The following is a 7,913-nucleotide window of genomic DNA, read 5'->3' on the forward strand; positions in this document are numbered from 1 at the left end:
TGCCAAAGTAGGAAGAGTGCAGTGTGGCACTTTTTTGACCAAAATCCTCATGATCAGGCCAAGGTTATCTGTAAGAAGTGCGCAAAGACCTTTAGCCGAGGGAAAAATCTGAAAAATTTGAATACCAGTTGCATGCTTAGACATTTAACCAGCATGCACTTGCAAGCGTGGACACAACACCAAACCTCAAGTGCCACATGTGCAACTGATCACAACGAAGGTAGTCAGCAACGCTACATTGTTTCCCCCACTGTAAGCCCACCGGTTAGCACAGCAGCAAATGTTGAGGTGTCGTTGCAAGGCCACAGCAGTCAGGGAATCCCACTGTTATATCAACGAAAGACTGATTCTAGGCCATCAGAAAGAACACCAACTCCATCACCATCATCAACCCTCTCTCAGTCCGCCCTGTCCACCGCTACTTCCACCATATGCAGCTCTCAAGTCCAGCTCACCCTCCCAGACACTATGAGTAGGTCAAGAAAGTACTCAGTCTCTCATCCGCGTACACTGGGTTTGAACGCCCACATTGCCAAACTAATCTCGTTTGAGATGATGCCCTTTCGGTTGGTGGAAAGCACAGCTTTCCGCGAACTCATGGCCTATGCAGTACCACACTATGACCTACCCAGTCGCCACTTCTTCTCTCGCAAAGCCATCCCAGCCCTCCACCATCATGTGAAAGACCGCATTGTCCATGCACTCAAGCAGTCAGTGAGCGGAAAGGTGCACCTCACAACTGATGCATGGTCCAGTCGGCATGGCCAGGGCCGTTACGTGTCCATCACTGCGCACTGGGTTAATGTGGTGGATGCAGGGTCCACAGGGGACAGCGGTGGTGGGACAGTGCTGCCTAGCCCACGGTATAGGAAACAGTTGGCTGTAGGCGTTCGACCCTCCTCCTCCTCCTCCAGAAGCGAAAGCTCGTCCACAGAGCGCAGTCGTACGAGCACTCCATCTGCAGCTGCCACTGTTGCACACGATGTGTCCCCCTATCGAGCAGCTAGTGGAAAGCGTCAGCAAGCTGTGTTGCAGATGATGTGTTTGGGCAACAGACACACCGCCGAGGGCCGAGTACTTGAAGCCACAAACTGAGTCATGGCTGGGCAGTGTACATCTTGAGGCAGGCAAGGTAGTTAGTGATAACGGCCGTAATTTTGTGGCAGCCATAGCCCTTTCAAAACTCAGCCATATACCTTGCTTGGCTCACACCTTGAACCTGGTGGTGCAGTGCTTCCTCAAAAATTATCCGGAGTTAACAGCCCTGCTCCAGAAGGTGCGAAGACTGTGCGCGCACATCCGCCGGTCGCCTGTACACTCCGTTCGTATGCAGAAGCTGCAGCGATTGCTCCACCTTTCCAACCACCGCCTCATTATCGACATTGCAACAAGGTGGAACTCCACCCTGCACATGGTAGAGCGGCTGTGCGAGCAGAGGCAGGCCATAATGCATTTGTGGGAGGATACACGGCCAGGCACTTTGAGAGCAGACATGGAGTTGACAGGTGTGCAGTGGTCGAAGCTGAAAGACCTCTGTAAAGTCCTTCAGTGTTTTGAGGAATGCACACGGCTGGTAAGCGCAGACGACGCCATCCTAAGCATGAGCATCCCACTTATGCGTCTGCTCATGCAAACTTTGACGCACCTTAAGGAGCAGGCGTCTGCAGCCAATGTTGATGAGGAGGAAGAGGAGGAGGGAATCCTTGATGACATTCAGCCATTGTCTGCTCAGGGACCTCTCCTGGACGAGGTGGAGGAAGAAGAGGAGGAGGAGGAGGATGATGGGGATGATTACTTAGGGGAGGAGGATGCATCTCGTGGGGCAAGTGAAAATGTTGGCGTGGCAAGGTCTGGTACAGGGTTTGTGCGTGACTGGAGGGATGTGGATTTGCCAGAAAGTGCTCCTCCAACCAGCACTCGCAGTGCATCATTGACACCGGGAACATTGGCCCACATGTCAGATTATGCCTTGCAGATCCTAAAAAGGGACCCACGCATTGCCAAAATGATGAACGATGACGACTACTGGTTGGCCAGCATCCTGGATCCACGCTATAAAGGCAAATTACAAAACATCATGCCACAGGAGAACCTTGACCTAATATTGGCTAATAAACAAGCAACTCTGGTTAACTGGTTGCTTGAGGCATTCCCCGCACACAGCAGCGGTGATGGTTCTCACACGAGCCGTACGGGCCGGGGGCAGCTTGGCAGAGGTGTTCGTGGTGCACACAGCAGAAGTGGCGTTGGAGACAGGGGTTTCATGACAATGTTGTGGACTGATTTTTCAAATACCGCTCACACAACTGGTAATACTGCATCGATGGAAAGTGACAGGAGACAGCAGTTGTCAATTATGGTTACAAACTACTTTTCCTCCCATATCGATGTTCTCCCACACAGGTCATTCCCCTTTGACTATTGGGCCGCTAAACTGGACACCTGGCCTGAATTGGCCCAATATGCCTTACAGGAGCTCGCTTGCCCAGCTGCAAGTGTGCTATCGGAAAGAGTCTTCAGTGCAGCTGGATCAATCCTGACAGAAAAAAGGACCCGTCTGTCAACCCAAAATGTGGATGATCTAACCTTCATTAAAATGAACCAAGCATGGGTTTCCAAGGATTTTGTCCCACCTTCCCCTGATGACACATAGGGTGACAGAAAAATGGCTTGCTTTGGTCCACCTCTTCCTGGGACTTCACCTATTTCGCCTTTTGCATCAGCTGAATGTCCAACATCAACATATGCCACTTTCTAAAACTCCCTAACTGTGCTGCCTCCCCCCCCATGGCCGGGGTCACCACCTAGCGCACGACACCGTGCGAGTGCCGTTGCCCTGGACAGGTGGGTAGGCCGACTCTTGGGTGCGGGCACTGGCACAGGGTCCCTCATAGTGCAATCAAGTGTCTCTGACGGTGATGGTGCACACCCGCCGTCAGACACACCGCCGTACTATGAGGGGCCCAGTGCCAGTACCGACGCCCACGAGTGGGCCCCCCTTGCTTGGGCAGGGCCCCAGCATTTGCAATCTTTACCTCTCCCTGCTCCTCCGCTGTGTAATCTGGGCCGTCAAATCCATACTGTGCCTGACACCGTCTGAGCCTGCCTCCTGATGTACAGACATATATTTTGAATGTGTACGCTATCCATACATGTTATCCGGGGATACGGTACCCTTTCTAACCTTTTGCAATCACGTGCAATCCATACTGTGCCTGACACCGTCTGAGCCTGCCTCCTGATGTACAGACATATATTTTGAATGTGTACGCTATCCATACATGTTATCCGGGGATACGGTACCCTTTCTAACCTTTGTGCAATCACGTGCAATCCATACTGGGCCTAACACCGTCTGAGCCTGCCTCCTGAGACATATATTTTGAATGTGTACGCTATCCATACATGTTATCCGGGGATACAGTACCCTTTCTAACCTTTGTGCAATCACGTGCAATCCATACTGGGCCTAACACCGTCTGAGCCTGCCTCCTGATGTATAGACATATATTTTGAATGTGTACGCTATCCATACATGTTATCCGGGGATACGGTACCCTTTCTAACCTTTGTGCAATCACGTGCAATCCATACTGGGCCTAACACCGTCTGAGCCTGCCTCCTGATGTATAGACATATATTTTGAATGTGTACGCTATCCATACATGTTATCCGGGAATACGGTACCCTTTCTAACCTTTGTGCAATCACGTGCAATCCATACTGGGCCTAACACCGTCTGAGCCTGCCTCCTGATGTACAGACATATATTTTGAATGTGTACGCTATCCATACATGTTATCCGGGGATACGGTACCCTTTCTAACCTTTGTGCAATCACGTGCAATCCATACTGGGCGTGAGAACGGCTGGCGAGCTGTTAAGCAAGCTACAGCACCTGTGGTTTGCACACGTAAGTTTTTCAATTTTTCAGGAATGACGGTTAGGCCTAATTCCGGAACTGCGGTTGACCTGCACTTACTGGGAAATCATTGTTCGCGGGTAATAATTGTCATCAGTGATCCCCATCACTAATGTTGTTCAGCGGGTTATCTGCACCTGTAAGCGACAAACGCTGGCCTTTTCAGTGTAGCGCACATGCAGCCACGGACATGTAATGGCATGACACACCAGTTATTGGCCAATCTCATGTGCCAGAGCCTCACGTGTCCCTCTAGTAAGCCGGACTCGGACCGCGGGGCATGACGGAGTCTCGTTCGTTAACGGAATTAAGCTTGCAATGTGTGCATCTGTTCTGTAGCTGGCATGGTTGAGGTTTCCCAGGTGGAGTCGAATTTAACCGTAGGCTCCACTCCTGGTGGTGCCCTTCTGGACATTCCTTTAAGGTTCAGCTTTGCAACTATACTGCCCACGTAAAACAAACACTTTGCCTTCATGAACGCTGTTTGGAGGGTCATGACTCGTGGGAATAACGCCGCCCAATCAGTTAACCTGCTAGAGAGATCGTTCGTTGCTCCCAAGCATGACATCACACTCCCTAGGAAGAAGGTAATGCCACTGTGGCGACCGTACTCCTGGGGGCGACACAAGTGCACTGATGCCCAGCCACTGCTCGATGAATCTGCTGGTACATTGACCCAGACCACTACATTCCCCTCGCACGCTACACGGCCTGAATCTGACCCTGATGAAACTCAGGTTACCCTTCCCATATACAGTTCCATTTTACACGGTGACAAAGAGGAAGCTGCAGATGAAAGTGCAGGTTCGGCCCACCCGCCATCAGACACACCACCGTACTATCAGGGGCCCTGTGCCAGTGCCGTCGCCAACGAGTGGGCCCCCCCTGCTTGCTCAGGATCACAGCACTTGCAAAGTTGAAATACTGTGCAGTGAGATGGAAGATGGGGACGACGAGGAGTCCAGACAAGTACAGGGATTCCCTAGCAAGGAGATTTATTTGATTGTTTTCAATGTTGGGACAGCAATTTTTGGGGAGCACTATACTCTGGAGAATGATAGATGGTGCCCACCATACACTGGAACATTCCAAAGGTGGACATCAGACACTGGAGCAGCATTTACAGGGCCCATTATACACTAGAGCATTAGAAATGGGGCCCATTATGTTTGGACCATTATTTGGGCCCATAAGACAGTGGAGCTTCATCCATGGGGACCAACATATACTGTAGCATTATGTGGAGCTCATCATATACTGTTTCAAACATTATATGGGACCAATGATTCTGTATGGAGAAATAGATGGGCCTCGTCATGAGATGTAAAAAGTGAAGTATTTTTCATTGTACTATACCGCTATTTCTCTGCCGTATCGGAGCATGATGAGTTGTGGTATGTGTTAAAGGGGCGCTCTTTCGCCCAGGGCACATGAAAACCTGGAGCCAGCCCTACCCCCCCACAACTTTAGCCAAATAACCCCCATTTTTCAGTGCGTAACTTGTATTATGAAGTTAATTAAGGTTGACAAGCTTAAGTAAGAAGAATTGATGCTTTTGGCATTCAAATGGGCACTGTAGGTGTGTTTCCTGTCCTCCTCTCACTGCCGACTTTTATTCCCCATTGACTTGCATTGGGTTTCGTGTTTCGGGACGACCCCGACTTTTCCCTATAATCGGACGATCTTGCTCGACCCGACTTTTGGAAAAGTCGGGTTTCACGAAACGAAACGCGACCCTAAAAAACCAAAAGTCGCTCAACTCTACTGTTTCCCACTTCAGTTTTTTTGTGTCAGTTAAGATCCGCCAAAATGGCGGAAAGCGGATCCGTTGCTAACTGAAGTGAATGGATGCCACCGGACTGTTTTTTTTGACAGATCCGATGAATGAGAGAGAGAGAGAATTTTTTCTGTCCGCCAGAAATGATTTCAGGGTTAAATTTCTGGCTGACTCCATTCCTCCGGGCATGCGCACTATAAAATGCGGATCCTGCAGCAAAAAAACGTTGCATGGTCCGTCCAGGCATGTTGGCGGACGCAAAAAAATTGACGGATCCGCAAAAAAACGGATCCAATGGATGGCCATTCGTCAAGATTCGCCGGTAATGCAAATCAATGGGGGAAAAAACAGATCCGCCAAAAAAAGGCGGATCCGTTTTTTTTTGCAAAACGGTGGATTTTGACTGATGGTCAAAAACGGAAGTGTGAAACAGGCCTTAGATAAAAAAAGAACCTAGACATGTTTGGTGTCTATGATCTCGTAATGATCTGGAGAATCATAATGGCAGGTCAGTTTTAGCATTTAGTGAACCTAGTAAAAAAAGCCAAACAAAAAACAAGTGTGGGATTGCACTTTAATTGCAATTTCACCGCACTTGGAATTTTTTTCCCGTTTTCTAGTTCAAAAGTACAACTCGTCCCACAAAAAATAAGCCCTTACACGGCTATAATAATAGAAAAATAAAAACGTTATGGCTCTGAGAAGGGGAGAAAAAAACGAAACCGCAAAACCAAAAAAGCTCCGGCCATGAAGGGGTTAAGAAGGTGAGAGGAAAAACTTTTTTCTTAGTCGATTGGAAGGGATTTGGACTTGAAGAGAGGTCGTGGGAACCCAAAGAAAATATTCATGCTCCACTTCTTCCTAGCAGGCTTGAAGAAGAAAAAGGGGGCATACTGTTACAGCAGCGCCAGCATCCTTGCACGTGTCCTCTCCCCCCCCTTGCACGGACGCCAGCATGTGCACTCACCCGTCCACTCTCCTTCAGCATCTGCTCCCTCCCAGGACCTGCACACGACACGCAAACCTCCTGGAAGTGTTCTTATGGTGCGCGCTCCAGTACTCTTAAAGGGCCATCGCATTGATAAAAAACGTCCTCAACCAATAGCGGGGAGACATTTGGTATATAAGGCATCCTCCCCTTATTGGGAGGTGCCAGAGCAACTTTAGTGAATCAATGTGTAGCCTCCTGTCTAGTTATGTCCCCGTACTAGTGCTCTCTGACCCTGTCCGCCTTCATAGCTCCCACGTGTCCCGATTCCCGTGGGACTGTCACGTTTTTGACACCCCCCCTCCCCCGTCCTGCCCGGGAAGCTATTTTTCCCACGCCACGCCCCCCCCATCCACCGACGCCATGCTCGCCGTCCCAGATAGACGCACCGCAGCCTGCAATGATGTGGCTGGGCTGTGTGTGTTCTGTGCACAGAGGACCTGTGAGAGGGGAGGAGTCAGGGATCACATGATCAGGGGCCGTGTCTGCTTCTGTGTCTGTCTGCACTCTGCAGGACTCTGCTGTGCTGGTTGTGCTGGATGAGGTAAAGTTTCTGTGTGGGGTCAGGAGGGTTTTACAGTGTGGATGTAGCAGAACCGTGTGTGTTTGAGGTGTACGGAGCAGAGCCGTGTGTGTTCGAGGTGTACGGAGCGGAGCCGTGTGTGTTCAAGGTGTACGGAGCGGAGCCGTGTGTGTTCGAGGTGTATGGAGCGGAGCCGTGTGTGATTGAGGTGTACAGAGCCACGTGTGTATGAAGTGTGGGGACCGACGCCGCATGTTTACGAGGTGTACGGAGTGGAGCTGCATGTGTATGAGGTGTACAGAGCAGAGCTGCATGTGTACGAGGTGTGCGGAGCAGTGCGTGTATGGTGCGTACAGAGCAGAGCCGCGCGTGTTCGAGGTGTAAAGAGCGGAGCCGCGCGTGTACGAGGTGTACGGCGCCGCATGTGTGCGAGGTGTGGGGAGCGGCGCCGCATGTGTATGAGGTGTACAGAGCAGCGCAGCATGTGAATGGGGCTGAGCAGAGTCACGTGTGTATGGAGCGGAGCCGCGTGTGTACGAGGTGTACGGAGCGGAGCCGCGTGTGTACGAGGTGTACAGAGCGGAACCGCACGTGTACAAGGTGTATGGAGCCACGTGTGTACGAGGCGTGGGGAGCTGCGCCGCATGTGTGCGAGGAGTCCGGAGTGGAGCCGCATGTGTATGAGGTGTACAGAGAGGAGCCG

Source organism: Dendrobates tinctorius, unplaced genomic scaffold (assembly GCF_039654945.1).
Source record: "Dendrobates tinctorius isolate UK_male_01 unplaced genomic scaffold, ASM3965494v1 ptg000160l, whole genome shotgun sequence".
NCBI lineage: Eukaryota > Metazoa > Chordata > Amphibia > Anura > Dendrobatidae > Dendrobates > Dendrobates tinctorius.